The sequence below is a fragment of the Equus przewalskii genome, chromosome 19 (assembly GCF_037783145.1).
Source record: "Equus przewalskii isolate Varuska chromosome 19, EquPr2, whole genome shotgun sequence".
Classification (NCBI taxonomy): Eukaryota; Metazoa; Chordata; class Mammalia; order Perissodactyla; family Equidae; genus Equus; species Equus przewalskii.
Window position 1 is genome coordinate 30,185,346 of NC_091849.1, and position 19,164 is coordinate 30,204,509.

Genomic DNA, 19,164 nt, shown 5'->3' on the forward strand with positions numbered 1-19,164 from the left:
AAAATTCTCAGGCAACAGAAGGCATCACACTTCCTCTGCTTGCAGTATAGAAACCTTAGTGTTGCTCTAAGAGTTCACATGCCCTCCAAAACCCTCTTGAGATTTCTGGGTGTGAAGGAAGCATAATTTGTCACAAACTGAAAAAGGCAAAAAAGTGCTGAATAGATAGAGCTTTTACTTGAGGTGGACCATGCTATTTGGGCAAATAAAAATCCTATTTTATTCCTAGTAAAAAATGTAACCTTGATGTAACCATCAGGTATTTTTTGGCTGAGCTGGCAAAACCTAACTCAAGCTTGTCAAAATGGGGACTATTGTCTTATTGAACAAGCTAAAGGAAAAGCAGGTTTGCAAGGGAACCTGCAGCCAAGCCTGGGTCCCCTCTGCTCCTCCTGCTGGAAGCTGTGGAGCCACCTGTCCGGGGAGGACCGTCCTGGACAAAGGTTCAGGCCACCAGCAGCTACAAGTCTGTCCCAGGTGGGTCTGTTCTGGGCCCTGGGTTGAAGGTAAGTTAGATATTTGATCACAAAGCTTTAAGCTGTGGATGACAACAACATTCCTAGAGGTGGCAGCCAAGTAGCAGAAGGCTTGTTTTCTCTCCAAAAAGTTCAAGCTGCCTCACAAAAATGTTATTAACATAGAGGGAAAATGAGGAATCAAGGTTAGATGTCAAAAGCATGTCAATTTTGGGGAGAACTGGTATCACAAGTCAGATAATAGATAAATTATTATTATAGCAGTTGGGATGAATTGCAGGAAGTCAGTTCACCTCGTGAACATAAGCACATACGCCGGAGAAAGCTGTCAGAGTAAGGCCTGTGTGCACACGGCTAGGAGACCTATTTACGGTTCATAGTCAATGCAGACAGCGCTACTTCCGCCCTGGGGACTTCTGTACAAGATCAATACATATTTGTGAATGAAATCATGAAAGACTCTTAACAGTCTGTGTTGGGGAGCACCTGTGTTTAAAATAGTGTGTGTGGGGCTGGCCCGGTGGCGCAGCGGTTAAGTTTGCACATTCAGTTTTGGCGGCCCAGGGTTCGCCGGTTCAGATCCCAGGTACAGACACAGCAACGCTTGGTAAAGCCATGCTGTAGTAGGCATCACATATATCAAGTAGAGGAAGATGGGCATGGATGTTAGCTCAGGGCCAGTCTTCCTCAGCAAAAAGAGAAGGATTGGCAATAGTTAGCTCAGGCCTAATCTTCCCCTGCCAAAAAAAATAGTGTGTGGGAAAAGTTTGAGATTCTCTGGTGGAGGAAATAACAACTTAGACTTAAGATTTTTAAAAGAAATGGTGATTTTCTATTTCTTTTAGGGGCCATGGCCATCAACCCAACAGAAACCAAAGGACACCTAGGATTTTTGTGAACCACAGGCGGAGGCATCCACTTCACTCAGAAATGGTTCTGTGACAGCAGCTACAGATAGTGACTAATGGAAGGAAATTAACAGATACACATACATAGAAAGTCCCCTTTCCTCAGGTGGACAATGCAGGAAACAGGAAAAGTAAGGTCAGCCTCCAGTGGTCACATCAGAGCTGCTCTTCTATCTGAGGTAGCCAAGTGACAGAACGCAAAACAACCTCACCTTCTGAGACTCACTTCTCCCCTGTCAAGGAGAAATAACACTTTCCCTGTTTGACTCTCATAGTTGTCATGAGCCTTAAATATGTTCTTTGTAAATTGCAAGATCCTATGTAATCTAAGTTGTTTTAACCGTATTCAACAATAATAATGTTGACTTCTCCCATCTTGTGGAGGAGGAAACTGAGGAACAGATTGCTGAAGTGATCTGCTCCGAGTCTAGCCAGGAGTAGGTTATGATCCTCCTATTTTCGTTCCATGGAGCTCTGACCCTCAGTCTCTTCCTCTAGAATGGAAGAGGTCCTGCACTGGGACACTGCTCACCCAAAGCTCCCTGTTTCTGAGGATGAGAAACACGTGACTATGAGAGGCTCTCCACTAAGACTGTCTGCTCATTCCAAGAGACTGAACACCAACCCCTATGTTCTGGTTCAAAGGGCTACTCCTCTGTGCCCACTGCTGGATGGTGGAACTGCCATACTAGGGAGATCGCATCCTTGTGGTGGCCTGAGAGTCAGGGAGGAAAAAGAGAAGGATCTCCGTCTGCCAGAAGGAGGGTATCTGGGCTGTGAGAGTCACCAGGGGACAGTTCTGGGCTCTCACAACCCCAGAGACCAAACTGATCCTGGAGGAAAATCCTAGATGGTAAACTGGATTTCAGGGAGTGTCAAATGACATTTGCTAATGCAGAAAAAGAGGCCACTATTTTTACTTTTCAGGGTTCTTATATAGAGAAATTAGTCCCATTCTTAGGCTCTAAGGAGCAGGAGCACAGCTGACCCTGTACCCCTGAGATGGGCTGCCTTTCTCTTGGCCTCTCATGAGAACCTGATCATAAACGGGTTCATTACCAGGGTCAGTGGTCCCTACCACATTAGGTCCACAGTGACCATCAGTGAAAGGACAGATGTGGCAGACTCCCTGCCAGCAGATCCATGTGATTCTTAAGGATGGCAAGAGGACTGTGTTCTCCACATATCAGCTGGATCTGCCCCAGTGATTCCCAGTAGAGGCCATGGCATGTGTGTTCCAGTTCCTAAACATCATCATTCCATTTCCAGCCCACAGCCCAGCACAGCCCAGATTTCCCGCTATCTAAAACAGCAGTCCTCAAACCTGAGGACACAGAAAACCTACGGTGCTTGTTGAAAACGCAGATTCCTGTCTCTACCTCCAGACAATTCGACACAGTACCCCTGGGGCAGAGCTTGAGAATTTGCTTTTTGAGATGAGCCCAGGTGTTTGGACATCACACAATAAGAATATGATGTTAGAGCATCTGAAATTCTACTGTGGAGGCAAATGATGTGAGGGTCTTGTTAAAATGCAGACGCTGATCCTGTAAGTCTGGTGGTCCTGAAGTTCATTCTCATGGGCAGGAAACATGGAACATAAGAATTGCGCTTTAGTCTAGGTTGTTTAATCTTCTCTATAAAAGGGTTCATCATGTGATGTGCCCTTCAAAATCCACTGTTCAAAAGCCCAATGACTTAACAGCCCAGGAGGTCCATTACTAAAGGCCCATGAGTCTACATGCTTCAGTCAATGTCACTTTGTGTGCTTTATGGCCAATCAATAGTCACCTCAATGGCACAGTCTCCAGCGTTTTGGGCTGTCAGCAGTTTACCATCCAACAGTGGATGGCTGCAGCGCTCCTTTGGATCTGCCACAGTGCAACAGATGGGCAGTTCTATCAGTGAATCCCATGCGGGAAGAAAAAAGGGCAAACAGACCTTCAGTTAGAGCTCAGAAATTAGAAGAAGGAGAAAAAAGAGCAGAAAGAAGATTTGAAGAAATCATGTTTGGAAGTTCTCCAAATTCAGTGAACAACTTTAGCATGTAGATCCAAGAAGCTCAACGTACACCAAAGGAGAGAACAACAAAGAAGGCCACGAGAAGGCTCAGCAAAGTCACACTGATGAAAATCAAAGAAAAGAAAACCTTGAAAGCATCAAGAGAGAATGCATTTTACATACAGGATATGATGGTTTTAAAATGTTTACAAATTCTTTAATATCCCTTCCTTCAAAAGGTAGAACTAGGGGACGCGCTCTCCGCGGAGCCGCTCGCTGCATGGCAGAGTCCGATGCCCCCGCCACCGCCTGTGTCGCCGCCGCCTCGGGATCGGCTGTGTGATTAGGCCACAATCACATACTCTTCAATGAGTAAACATAGCCCTTTCGGTGGTGTTCTTAGTCACACATTTATGGGGTTTCTGAAGAGCAGTGGAGATTACTGCCAGGCACAGCACGCCCTGTGTGCAGACAAGTGAACTGTAGAAATTCATTACTACTCCACCAAGAAGCCCCCGTAAGAGCGGTTAACCTGGACACAGAAGTGTTGAATTGAAATCCACAGAGCATTTTACACGAGTTCTGACCTGGATGGGGTAAACCTCAGTGCACTTCCTTTCTCTTGCCTCAGTATTACTGGATTGAAGAATTGCTGCTTCTTGTTAGGAGGTTCCTTTCATTTCCCATTACTCCCAGCTTCATACTCAAAGCACTGAGAATTTCAAGTGGAGTATATCGAAGTAGACTCAGTTTCTTTGCAGCATTTCTGTATTCAGTTTTTTACATTCTTTCATAACCCTATTGAGTGTTTTTAAACTACATGGCTCAAATGAACCGCCCAGCTCCTGTGGAAGTCACATACGAGAACATGAGATTTCTTATTACACACAATCCAACCAATGCAACCTTAAACAAATTCATAGAGGAACTTAAGAAGTATGGAGTTACCACAATAGTAAGAGTATGTGAAGCAACTTATGACGCTACTCTCGTGGAGAAAGAAGGCATCCATGTTCTCGATTGGCCTTTTGATGATGGTGCACCGCCATCCAACCAGATTGTTGATGACTGGTTAAGTCTTGTGAAAATTAAGTTTCATGAAGAACCTGGTTGTTGCATTGCTGTTCATTGTGTTGCAGGCCTGGGGAGAGCTCCGGTGCTTGTTGCCCTAGCATTAATTGAAGGTGGGATGAAATAGGAAGATGCAGTACAGTTCATAAGACAAAAGCAGCTTGGGGCTTTTAACAGCAAGCAACTTTTGTATTTGGAAAAGTATCGTCCTAAAATGCGGCTGTGCTTCTAAGACTCCAACGGTCATAGAAACAACTGTCACGTTCAATAAAACTAGGGTGCCGGATGCCATTGCCTTGAGAGCAGCTTGAGACAGGACCTAAGTTATCATACATGTTAGCCAACATGTTGGCTTGGTGGATAAGTCTGAGGAAGCTTCCTAGGAGTATTAAAAAGCAGTTTTACCAGGCCACAAGCTTAACAGAATTGCAGCCTCTATGTTTGCTTTACGATCAACCTATTTGGACACTTAGCAAAAGACTCTTGCTGTTCAGCATTTAAAATGTATTTATCATTTGTACCAATTGACCTTGTCTGAAATCATGCAGTGTTGAGTTGTGTCTTCAAAATTCCCATGCCAGAATCTTATCAATATTTAAGAAATTTAGAAAGATTAGGTGCCAAAATACCCAGCACAATACTTGTAAATTTTTCATATCCTACAGAAACTAAAATCCCAGGAACTATGAACACTCTGGACCTTGTGTGGTTTATTCCTTCAGTCATTTCAAACATGAAAGTAGGGCCTGTCTGGTTATTTGCCTGCTCACTTTACGTTTACGTCTCCCACATTCATACCAGTGTCCATCAGGTTTGCTCAACTTTTTTTTTTGGATTTTTACCAAGTCTTACAGTTATTATTTAATGTCTTCCTATAAATCTCATTTTGTGCTGTTATGGGAAACCTCCATTTTGAAAACCACATTGTACAGAAGTACATGTCTTTAATGTCTCCAGACGAAAAAGCCTTACAGTTAATTTTAATGTTTGCACTTTGGTGCAACTTACAGGGAGGGCCTGAGAAGAATGGGAGGGGGCTGTAAGTATTTTAGTAAAATGTTGCCTTTGTCTTGTGCAGAACATGTAGAATATGCTCTTTAATTTAGTAATTTTTTTTAAAGTTAGAGATGCTTTGTTATTGTAGCTAAAGCAATTATTAATCATAAAATTTTGGAAATTCTTGTAATTATTTTTCATACTTATCTGAAGTTGTTTACCAACTTATTTTTGTTTGAAGTGTGATTTTTCTTTTCCTTCTCTTCCCAACCTCTCTTGCAAAAAAAAACAAGTGGGTTTCTGCTAATGAATTGAGCAGATATCTAATATTTTATATGCCTTTTCAGCTGTGTAACTTAATATTTGGATACTTGATAATTTTTTATTATGTAATTGATAAAATGGTGATGTGTATTAATGTTAGTTCAACCATATATTTATACTGTCTGGGAATGTGTGCTTATAGTTCTGTGGGAGAAATAATTTGTCAGTGTTCACCAGCTTGTAAAAATCTAGTACGAGACCTTAAACATCTAAATAAATAATGAAATGCAAAAAAAAAAAAAAAGATAGAACTAATTCCTCTTCCCTTGAGTGTGGACTTGATTCAGTGACTCACTTCTAAAGAACAGAATAAGGAGGAAGTGACGTTGTGTGACTTCAGAGGTTAGGTCATAAAAGAGACTGTGCTCTCTCTTCCTCTCTTTCTCCCTCTCTCAGATCACTTGCTTGGAAGGAGCCAGGTCCTAATCAAGGAACCTCTGACATTTGCCTGACTGGATGTGAACATTGCTATGGACAAGTGACTCCTTTGTGCCTCCCTTTTCCTCCATCTTTAAATGTCTATAGTGCTTATCCCTTTATCTGTCCCATGGCTGCACATTAGCTCTGTTATGGGAGGGAGTAGGTAACTCGTCTCTTTAGTCACAGGTCTTCAGTCCATGAGGAACTCTATGTGAAGAGCTTCACTTACAGAAATACACTCAATGAGCCTTATCTGCACCTGGATCTAATTTAGATGGAGATTCTGGACTTTTCACTGATTCTGTAATGGTATGAGATTTTGGGGTCCTTGGACGGGAAGCATTTTATTTTGCATGTAGAAAGTGACAAAGATTCCCTCTTTGACTAAACGTTAGTTAGGCTCCTCTGAGCCCTCTTTCCAACTAGGCTTTGACTTGTGGGCTTCGATATCCATCTTTGCTTCATCCAGTTTTAGCAGAAATCCTGTCAAGTCAGTTTAGTGAGAATCTCTCACCCTAGATATCTGGTCAAATTCCTCAGCCCCCACTAGGCCCCAGGTGATATAAGATCACTCTGGCCTACCTTCAGCACGAATACTGTTAGGTCAGTTTAGCAAGAATTACCCTATCCACTTAGGAGTTTTCTATCAACTAACGCCCTCCTCCTTGGTCATCAATCCCCATTTTTCCTCGTTGTATTTGTAGTTGAGCACAGTCTCTCTCCCCTACTGCAAAACCCCTACTGCAGTGGTCCCTCGAATAAAGTTTTCCTTACTGTTCTTAATAAGTGTCAGAATAATTTTTATTTCTTTGATAGAGGAATGTAAATAATTCCATTCCAGCCAGAAGATGGACTGTGGTGGTTTTCAAAATGTCCGCAAACTCTTTAATACACAAGAGATGGTGACTAATTTCCTTCCCCATGAGTGTGAGCTGGATTTCTTGGCTCACTCATAATGAATAGAATGGAGCAGAAGTGATGGTGTGCAACTTCAGAGACTGGGTCTTAAACAGCACTGTGATTTCCTATTGGGTCTACTGTCTCTTGGGTCGCTGTTCTGAGGTAAGTCACCTGCCATGTTGTGTGGACACTCAGCTAAGGAGATATTCACATGGCAAGGACTTGAGGCTTCTGCCAACAACCCATGAATAAGATTTGAAGTGGATCCTTCCATGCTAATCATGTTTTTCAGTTCTGGCCAACATCTTGATTGCAAACTTATGAGACACCCAGAGCTAAACCCCCAAGCTAAGCCACTCCTTCTTCTCTCACCCACCAGAAACATGTAAGGTAATAAATCCTCACTGCTTTAAGCTGCTAAGTTTTGGAGTAATTTGTTACAAACAAATAGGAGAGTAATGAACAGGGAGGAAATGTCGCAGTGAGTGACTTCTCATTAGACACAAAGGACATCGGAAGAAATTGGAGCAATATATTCAAAGTCCTGATAGAAAAAAGGTTCCAAAGAAGAATTCTATATCCACTGAAACTATCCTTCAAAATAAAGGTGATTTTTTAAAATATTCATATTGTTTTTAGAATCCTATTTTAATTTTCCAATTAGGTTTTTTTGGGGGTATTATTTTTATTTTTATACTAGTTGTCTTAGGGATTACACTATACATCCTTAACTTTAGACACTCTACTTCCAATCACTAATGCACTATTTCACATAAATTTAGAAGCCTTGAGACCATTTAGGCCTGTATCCCATGTCCATCTTTTTGTTATAGGTGATATATGTAATACATCTATATAGGTTACAATCCCCACAAGAAAAAGTTATAATTTTAGTTTCAAACAGTTATATGTGTAAAAGGAACCAAAAAAGGGTCAAAGGAAAAAGGAGAAATGGCCCTTTGCATTTTCACAAATATTTTTGATGCACTTCATATTTTCTGAGAGTCTGAGTTTCCATCTGGTATCATTTGCCTTCAGTCTGAAGAACTTCCTTTGCCATTTCTTATAGTGCTGATCTGTTAAAGACAAATTCTTAATTTTTTTATCTAAAAATATCTTTCTTTTGCCTTCACTCTTGAAGGACATTTTTGCTGAATATAGAATTCTGGATGGACAGTCTTTTCTTTCATGTCATTAAAGTTGTTCCACTTTCTTCTGCCTCTCTGTTTTCTGATGAGAAGTCATAAGACAGTAAAGGAGGCACGAAAGAACCAAAACCAGAAAATATCATGATAGACGTAGTATCTCTCACATCAACAACTACCATATGAACTTCATGGATCACACTCCAATGAAAAGGCAGAACTTGTCGGAATAGGTTAAGAAACAACACCCAACTATATGCTGCTTACAAGCAAGGCTCTTTCGATATAAAGACACAGGTTGATAGTAAATTGATAGAAAAGGATGCATTGTATAAATAGTAACCATAAGGAGGCTGAAGTGACAGTATTAATACCAGAAATAAGAGATTTCAAAATAGAATGCATTGCCAGAGATAAAGAGAGATACTACATAAAGACAAAATCTAATGGATTGAGAAATTTCACAATTACAGACAGAAAGGAGATCAGCAGTCGCCTAGGGCTGGGAGGAGGGAGAGAAGATCAAACACAAAGGGGCGTGAGGAAGCTTTTTAGGAAAAGGGGACGGTTCTGTATGTGGGCTGTGGTAGTAGTTCTGTGAGTGTAAACAATTACTGATATTCATCCAACTGTTCATGTAAAGTTGTTTAATTTTATTTTATGTAAAGACCTTAAGAAATTTTTTAAGGTGTGGAGAAATAAGGCAAAGTAAAGAAAGTTTTGGATAAATAAAAACTGAGAGAACTCATTGCTAGCAGTCGTGCAATAAAGTAATTTTAAAGGAAGTCTGCCGTGCTCAAGGAAAATGACACTAGACGATAACTCAAATATGGCTAAAAAGTCACTAGAAGAGATAAAACCATAAACAAAAAGTATTTGCTTGAAACAAAGAAAGGTAGGAAAGGAGGCACAGAAATGAATAAGAAATGAGAAAAATAAACAAATAGCAAAATGATAGACCCAAATACTACCATATTAATAATCATATTAAATATAAATTGACTAAAATTCCAATCAAAAGGTTGAGATTATCACACTGGATAAATATCAAGACAGATTATACGCTCTATATAATAGAAAAATTTTAAACACAAAGCCAAAAATAGGTTAAAAGTTAAAGGGTGAAGGAATATGCCATGTAAATAGAAAGAATAAGATAACTGTAATGTCTGTATTACTATGAAGTGAAATAGACTTTAACATAACGAGTATCTCTAGAGACAAAGAAGGACTTTTTACAATGATAATAGGTCAGGATCACAAGAGGACAGAAGTGATAAATGTATGCATACCTAACTACAGAGCTCCACAGCAGATGAAGCAAAAAGTGGCAGAACTGAAAAAGAAATAGACAAATTAACAATTATATTTACAGATCAATACTCCTATCTCATTAATAGAACAAGTAAACAAAAAACAAGTAAGGATAAAGAAGACTGAAACACATCGTGAGTCAACTTGACCTAAATCACATGCATTGAGTATCACATTCAGCAAGAATAGAATAGACATTTTTTCCAAGTGTGCATGGAACATTCACAAAAATACACCATATTCTAGCCCTTAAATAAGTCTCAATAAATTTAAAGGGATTGAAATTATATCATATATTCTCTGACCACAATGACATTAAATTAGAAAAACATGACATGAAGATATGTAGAAAATCCCCAAATATTTGGAAATTAATCAACAGATTTCAAAGCCATGGGTTACCATGCATTAAAGAAGAAATCACAAGAGAAATTAGATTTAATTTTAATTGAGTGAAAATGTAATTTTCATTTACATTAGGATAGGGTGCTGGCCCAGTGGCCTAGTGGTTAGGTTCATGCACTCCCCTTTGGCAGCCGGGGGTTCCCCAGTTCGGATCCTGGGCGCAGACCTAGCACCACGTGTCAAGCCATGCTGAGGCGACATCCCACATGAAGGAACCAGAAGAACCTACAACGAGGATATACAACTATGTACTGGGGGGCCTTGGGGAGGAAAAAAAAGAGGAAGATTGGCAACAGATGTCAGCTCAGGGCCAATCTTCCTCAGAAAAAACATTTGTAGGATGCAAGAATAGCAGTGTGTAGAGAGAAATTTAGAACATGAAATGGACAATAAGAGACTATTCTGAACAACTTAAGCAAATAGATTTGATAACTAATATTAAATGGACAAATTCCTTTAAAGACACAAATTACCAAACTGCATTAGGAAACCTAAACAATTGGTATGAATTAAAGAAATTAAATCCATAATTTAAAAATACTCCACAAAGAAAACTCCAGGCTCAGATGACTTCCCTGGTGAATTCCATCAAACATTTAAGTATCAACACCAGTCCCAAACAAAATCTTGGAGAAAATAAGGGAGAGAGAAACACTTTCCAAATCATTTTATGAGATTAATATTATGCTGATACCAAAACCAGACAAAGATACCAAAACTTCAGACCAAAGTCTCTCATGAATCCTAAAGGAAACATCAGCAAATTGAATCCAACACATTATCAACAAGTAAGTTTTTTGTGATTTTTTTTTTTGAGGAAGCCTGGCCCTGAGCTAACATCTGTACCCATCTTCCTCTACTTTATTTGTGGGACACCTGACACAGCATGGCTTGACAAGGAGTGCACAGGTCCGTGCCCAGGATCCAAACTGGCAAACCTCAGGCCACCAAAGTGGAGCGCACAAGCTTAACCACTTTGCCACTGGACTGGCCCTGACCAAGTAAGTTTTATCTCAGGATGCAAGTTTGGAGGAATATGTAGAATCAATCTAATGTATCATATTAATAGAACACAGAACAATAACCATAGGATCCTCTCCATGCAAAACAAAAGCATTTAAAACAGACAGTACCTATTCATGAAAAAATCTCTCAGCAAACTAGGAATAAAAGGCCACTTCTTAGATTTGATCAATGGCATCAATGAAAAACCTACAGCTGACATCATACTTTGTGGTGAAACTGACTACTTTCTACTCAAGACATTGAACAAGGCAAGGATGCTGGTTCTCTTCATTTCTATTACACACTCTACTGGAGATCCTAGCCAGAGCAATAATGCAAGATAAAGAAATACAAGGGATACATATTGCAAACAGAAGTAAAGTCTTAATATGCAGCTGACATGATTGTGTCCACAGAAATTCCTCAGGCAAAGAAGGCTTCTAGGACTAATAGGTGAATTTAGCAAGATTGTAGGGTATAAGGACAATTGTATTCCTATGTACCAGCAATGCAAAGTTAGGAAAATGAAACATTTCAAATTGCATTTATAATAGAATCAAAACAAAATATTTAGATATCAATTTAAAGAAAGTGTGCAAGATTTGTACACTGAAATCTACATAGCAGTACTAAGAAAAAGTACATAAAAATGAAATAAATGGAGAGAAATACCATATTCAAGGATTGGAATACTCCCTATCATCAAGGTATCAGTTCTCCCCAAATTGATCTATAGATTAAATGCAACTCAATCCCAAATTCTAAATGCCAATCAAAACTCTAGCACGTTTTCTAAAAGAAATGTTTGTTTTCTAAAAGAAATGTTGAGCTTATTATATAATTTATATGCAAATACAAGGACTCTGAATAGTCAAAATAATTTTTTTGAAAAGAAGAAGAACCTTGGAGGATGCACATGACTTGATTTCAAGACTGACTACAGGCTCCAGTAATCAAAGTGAAGTGATGCTGGCATGAGGACGGTCTAGATCAATGGAATAAAACTAAGAGCGCATAAGTAGAACTACGCATACTACTCATGAAAAATAGTCAAGGTAATTCAACGGGGAAAGGATAGTCTTTTCCACAAATGATGCTGGAACAAATTGACACAAGCAAAAGAATGAACACCGTATACAAGAACTAACTGGAAATGGAGCATAGACCTAAACATAACATCTGAAATTATTAAGCTTCTAAAACAGTGCTAACCAAAAGAATAATCATTGGAACCTCAAATTTGAGCCACAGACGTAACTTAAAATTTTTGGCAGACACATGTAAAAAAGTAATGCGTGAAAATAATTTTAATATTTGATGTAATCTACAGCAATCAAAATATAATTTCTGTACATAACCAATAAAAAGATTATTGATGAGATATGTTACATGCTTTTTCTCATACTTTACCTTTCTGGAAATTGTTCTGAGCCTCCAGGAGTTGAAAATTCTTTAATTTTATGTTCTGCCAAGAGTGACTTTACTCCAGATCCAGCTATCCTAGGATTTGCTGACCACATCAAAATCACTTACCCCTCAAACTTGGTGCAGGAGAGAGTGAGCACAGAGACAGAGCTGGGGTAGGACCCCACCTCAGCTTCCTCCCTCCTCTCGCAAATTCCCTCCACCCACAGGCCCTTCATCCTCCTCCAGTCTCCAGGATTCCATGAATCTCACAAATGGGGAGCAGGTCATGAGATATATAAACCCAGATCCCCACAATTCCTCTACAGGAAGTCCTTCCTGCAGTCTGCCCACTCCCATTCCTGCTGGAGCCTCAGTGCTTCCCCAGTAGAGCCCCAGGTCTGTGCAGAGGGTGATCTAGAACACGCTTCCTCCCTGTAACCACAGGGCTCACTCCCTCACCCCCTCAGGACTCAGCTCAAATGTCACCTCTCAGGAAAGCCTCCCCTGAGGATAATATTTAAAATTATAACCGGTTCCCTCATCTTCCCTACTCTGTTCTTTTCAGCACGTAAGCTCCATGAGGGCAGGGTTTTGCCTGAGTTGGTTTGATACATCCCAGAGGACCTAGAATAGTGCCTGGCACAGAGCAGATGCTCCATAAGCATTTGTTCATGAAGGAAGAAGCGTAGGGACGAGATCTCCTCGAAGCTGAGACTGACACAGGAGAGGTGAGTGGTTCCCTGGGAAGCAATTAGGGGAGGAGCTCCTCACTGGCTTATCCCAGGCCAGAGCCAAGCAGACAGAAGGCCACACAGAGCCCCTCTGCACTTCCCACGCTGCCAAAGCACAAGGCCAAGGACTAAGCCAGACACCAGCTGCCTCCGCAGACCCTTGCACTCCGAGGGCACCCTGGATAGCCAGCAGGATTCTTAGGTGGAGAAGTCCTCCAGGGCCCAGTCTCATCTCCAGAATCAGCTGATTCTGTGCAGCTGGAAGGCGTGGCTCAGCTGCAGCCTGTGGGACCCTGGGAGCCCTCCCCTGACCTGTGACCCCCAAACTCCTAGGTCATTGGGCAGGCCCAGAAATTAGATTTGGGTCCAGGACTCCAAGACCTTCAATTTCAGGGGTTGGAGGTGGCAGGCAGCAAGGACTGAGGGATGCAAATAGTAGGTCAGTGTCTACTTAGGTCCACAAAGGGGAAGAAGAGGCAGGGTGCCAGGGTCCTGGTCTATAGGGGCTGAAGCGTAGAGTGGGGGCACACTCCAGGCTCCAAAGGGTGGGGGCGTTTAATGCCTGGGCAGGAGCTCACCCTTGGTGTCCTTGGGGATGGTATTCAGATCCGTGGTCCTGGAGGCCTGGAGAATGGGGAGGAACCACTCGGGTTCTGAGGGAAATGTTGGATAGAAGCCTGGGCCCCGACTCATCACTGACTTCCTTGAAGCCCACTGTAGTCTCCAGACTCCACCCTATGTCCTGCCCTCTGCCCTCCAGGAACACAGTCTCCATGGCCGCCAGCAGCTGGACAGCTCCCCGTCCCTGGCCTCGGGGCACTCTTTATGGAGCAGCAGCTCCTCTTGTCTTAGCAGATGAAGAGAAGATGTCCAGGTCACTGAGGACTCTGAAAAAATGATGGACTCGGACATGGCTGTGAAGTCATCATGCAGGGAGTGGGACACTGGAAACCCAGGAATCAGGGCCAGGGCTGTCCCCTCCAGGGAGGCACAGGCCTGGCGCTTCCCTCCTCTCAGTTCTTTCATTCTCTCAGTGACCCCAGCATAAGGTGGTCAGGGCTTGAGGGGAGGGGCTTGCTCTGGAAGAGAGGAAGCCCCTTAATCACCTCCCCCCTCCTCTTCTCTGCCCTTCTTGCCAAGTGTGTTTGAGTTATATCGCACCATAAGTATGGAAAAATGCCAAACCTAAGTATAGCTTACCCACCAATTATAGGGCCAATTATGGAGCCCAGTTACAACACCTGTGCAATTACCAGCAGCAGAAAATAGAGACCGCAGGGCCCCTGTGCCTCTCCCCACACAGAACCCAGTCCCCCCCACACAGGTGTCCACTAAGGTGACCTATTCCCCTGCCCCTTTCCTCTCTGGTTCCTCCCTGTCTACTCCTGTTGGCCTCCATCCTCCTAATGTCCCTCCCTTTGCTCACTTCAGGAGCCTCCCCATCTCCCTAGACCATTACCCTGGGGATCTCTTCCTGCTCCTCCCCGTCGTCCACCCCATCCTCGGGATGGAGAATCTAGAAGTGACCCCCTGGAGGAGGAGACTTCATCCCTGGAAGCAGCCGCAGGAACAAGTGACAGAGACTCTGGGGTTCAAGGTCTCATCCAGGAGACTGAGGGCACCCAGTATGTTTGCAGGGTCCACCCTGGACCTGGGAACCAGCTTTTATGGCCTGGAGATCTGCTCGTCCCTGAGGCCAAAGCCCATGGTCATTCAATGGAGAGGAAAAAGTCTCTGACAGCGTGTATTTGGGGAAACGATTCGGACTCTGAACCTTACACTGGAGTAGGGGCTCCTCCTCTTGTGCACAGCCCTGTCCTGCTGCTGGGAGCCCAGGGAGACCCTCAGGAGGTCCCCAGGGAAGGGGCCAAAGGGGTCCTCTGGTCTTCTGTTCTCAGCCCTGTGGCCACACGGGGGCGCCACCACCCTGCTTTCCTATTCGCACAGCCAGTGGAGAGGATGAGCTGTGGTCTGATCAGGCAGAGGTGGCTGATCTGAAGGCTGGACATCAATGGGGGATGAGGATGCCTTCTGAGCAGCCCTGGGCTCAGGCTCGAGCGTGGGACAGGGATTGGCTGAGAGGGGAGCTCTGGAGCCCTGCCCTGCATCTAAGGCTTCCATCTTTTCTCCCACAACCCCTCTCTCCAGCCCCTTGATGACAACACTCTGGAAAACTGAAAAATAGATCATGTTTTTCTTCCACTCCCTATTCCTTTTCTAAGGGCTATTTTAGAAAATAAACTCTTTTATTGTAGAATACATATTGGAGATTTACAGAAAAGTTGCAAAGTTAGTACAGAGTTCCTGCGTATCCCACACTCAGGTGGCCCTGTTGTTAACGTCTACATCACTATCATACATTTGTCACAGCTAATGAAGCAATATTGATACATTATCACTAAACTCCACACTTTATTTGGATCTCATTACTTTTTCTTTTTTCTGTTCCAGGATCCCATCCAAGATACCACATTACGTCCCAGTCACGTCTCCTTCAGGCTCCTCTGGCTGTGACAGTTTCTCAGACTTTCCTTGTTTTTGATGATCTTGACACTGTTGAGGAGTACTGCTCATCTATACTGTAGACTGTCCCTCAATTTGCATTTGGTTGACCGGGGCTATGGATTTGGGGAACAAGCCCACAGGGGTGAAGTGCCATTCTCAACACAGCACATCAAGGGTGTATAATACCCACTCGATTGACCACTGATGATGTTAACCTTCCCCACCTGGCTGAGGTCATGTTTCCCAGCTTTCTCCCTGTGAAGCTCCTGTTTTCTTTGTCCCTCTCCACACAGTAGTCTTGGGAAGGAAGTCACTGTGTGCAGCCCACATTTAAAGGGTGTTCTGCTATAAACATTTGCATGCAGGTTTTTAGGCAAATGTAAGTTTTCCAATGAGTTGGGTAAAAACCTAGGAGAGTGATCAGTAGCTTGTATGGTAAGTCGATGTGTAGCTTTAAAGTGTCGACGCAAATAATCTATAACCAATCTATAGACAAGAAAAATAGAGTGGTACTTACTGAGCTGAGGACTAGCCCAGAAACACTGTCTCCAGCAGGGAAGCAAGCTCCCAGGGAAGCGTGGTTTATAGCATGGTTATATCCCATTTCAGAACAAAGTAACATACAGCAAGCATGACAGGAATACAATTTATTTCCAAAGTCACAAGGAGGTGTTTTGCTGCAGTTTAGTAGGTGCACGACAGGTCAACTTGACCTTGGTTCTCTGGGAAGAAAAGCTTATCTTCAAAGAAGTTTTGGTATCGGCATGAGAGAAAGGGAGACGTTACATCCCCCTCTTTAAAGAGTGCATTCTTTGCTTTAGGAAAATGTTGGAAACAAATGTACAATGCCTGTTTGGTGGGCCACAAGTCAGATGGCTCTGGGAAAAATAAGTTTCAGCCAAATCAGATTTAAACCAGAATGGCTTCCCCATATACCTCTATATGTGAAAACTTATTGTTATTATTTTCATCAGAAGAAACTGCGGAATATCTCCCATAATGGCTGAGCTGTTTTGTGTTCCTGCCCACAATGAACAAGGATTCCTGTTGTTCCACATACTCGTCAGCACTTGGCATCACCAGTTTTTGGATTTAGGATATGCTAATAGGTGTATAATGGTTATCACTGTTGTTTTCATTTGCATTTCCAGGTGACATATGATGTTGAGCATCTTTTCATACGCTTATTAGCCATCCATGTATCTTCTTGGGGGAGGTGTCTGTTCAGACTTTTGCTCATTTATTTATTGAGTTGTCTTCTTATTGTTGAGTTTTAAGTGTTCTATATATATTTAAAACAAGTCCCTTGTCAGATATATTATTTGCTAATATTCTCTCCCATGTGTGTCTTGAGCCCTTTTACTGACGTAGCAGTACACAGTAACGCATAGATATATTTTAATGGGAATAGAAATGAGAAATTGCTAACTGTGATGGTTTCTGGGTAGAGGACTTGGGAGACTAGGAGATGGGGAGAGATGATGTGACATATATTTTTATATATTCTTGAGTAGCATTTGAATTCTCTTGTATGTGCATGAATAATGTTTTCAAAATAAATTGCATTAAAATCGCTCACACTTGTAAAACACTTGACAGATCACCCTCACATCATGGGTTAAGATTCTGATCCTCTACTCGAGGACCAATCAACTTTTCACTCAACTATCTTGCTTTAAAATTTCCATTTCTGAAAAAGGTGGGCTAGATTGTATGGACCAATCCTCCCCCTGAAAATGGCTAAAAATGAAATGTAAACTACAAAAACCATCTCCTTAAAAGCATTAGAGCTGACAAGATCCCAATAAACGACCACACCCCCAAAAGAAGGGAAAGATCCTGTTTGGCCTCCACAGAGAACAGCGTCCTGAGAGATGGAGCAAAGGCTCTGTGAGCTCATTGCCCGGACACAGAGCCCAGCACTTCCGGCTCTGAGCCCCGAGCTCTGGACTTTCCTACCCATCTGCTTCCCTTTTAAAATTTAAACAAAGCTTTTATATTCTGATTATGAGGTGTATGTATAATGTACAATATATATGTTATAATGTATATTCACTATAGAAAAATAATAAAAGGTTAAAAGTAATGAAGGACAAAGTAAAAATAACTGTAATCTTCACAGTTGGAGATATTTTGTTGCAGTTTCTCCTGGCCTATTATATATTCTCCTGCTGCTGCCCCAGGGCTGGAACTCTCTCTCTAAGTTGATGAGCACAGAGCTCAGTGGGCCCCAGCCCTGCTCTCTCCAGATGCCATCTCCTGAGGCAGTTCACTCTCACTCCTCCTGAGGGGGCTGTTTCTCACTTTCTCCTCCCTCCTCAATACCCCTCTCCCTCCCCACTGCCCACTCTAAAGTGATGAGTTTATTTCTTTTTTCACTCAAAGAAAGATTAAGTGAGAACTGCACCATCATCCCCACACACTCCTACATCTGTACCTGTATCCTCTGCCTTCACAGCAGTGATGATGGATGGTCCTGCTCTTCTAAGGCCACCTCTCAGTCTGGGCACAGGATCAGGTCCCTTCCTTCCCCTGCATCATCAGCTTCTCACTCTCTACTGGCTCATTCATTCCTGGATACAAACATGCTGTAATATCTTCCATTTTTTAAAAAAGGAAAGAAACTAATTAAATCAAAACAAAATCCTTTCATAAAAATCCACCACTCAATCCAATGTCTCCTTCCAACCTGCTCTATCTCTGTGACGCTCCTCACAGAATAATTCCTCAGTCCTTTCTCTCACCCACCATGTTGTCTTTTTATTTTTACCAAATATCCATTTGCACCTAGTTTAAAAGGTCCAACACTTCTACAAGGCTTGTTACGAAGACAGATGCCCCATCCCATTTCCTGAATCTCAGAGACAACTTGTTTCAGTTCTTTTAACTGATTCTCTAATTGTTACTTCTTTGCCTCTAAAGAGAATACTTCTAATGCTCCTTCTTTGTTATTCAGTTTTATGCATCGTCTTTGGTGAGTTGGCTCTTCTTTCACACTCTCCCCATCCTCCAGATATAATTACTGTACAACTGATTAGCTCAATGTGCAGTGTCTGCATTATTAGGACCAGTAAACATTAGTCACAACTGAGCATTTAGGAAACTATGATATCTTTCCCTTTCTTGAATCAACTTTTCATGTTCCTTGCAGTTAGTAAATATCTTGTTCCTTCATTTCCTTAGTTTCTGTTGTATTCATTATTAAATCATTCCACTACTCTCCCCAGAGTCTAAATGTTCACGAATATATTTGAGCACATTAGGCATTCTACCAACTTCATCTTTGTGGAAACACCTGTCTCACAGCCCTCAGTCCTGCCACACGTGGACAGGTTCCCTGCACTCCTGGGGCAGGGCTGACATCCCGGATCTCCTTCACCTCACCCTGGGAGCCCTTTGTCTTCTTTGTTCTAGCTCCCCTGTTGCGTGGATCCCATTTTTTCCTTTTTTGGTTTTCTCCATTACTGTTTCTCACTTTGCCTGGCAGTAACCTGAGGAAGGGAACATGGAAAGTAAAACATTGAAACCCTAAACATCTGAAATGTCTTTAGGTTGC

General features: G+C 42.2%; 1 long non-coding RNA gene and 1 pseudogene across 1 annotated transcript in view; one reads left to right on the plus strand and one right to left on the minus strand.

Annotated features, from left to right (window-relative positions):
- LOC139077458 (uncharacterized) overlaps positions 1 to 19,164 on the minus strand; it is a 94,450-nt gene that overhangs the window by 30,178 nt on the left and 45,108 nt on the right. The window lies entirely within an intron of this gene.
- LOC103544450 (protein tyrosine phosphatase type IVA 1 pseudogene) lies at positions 3,735 to 5,082 on the plus strand (annotated as a pseudogene).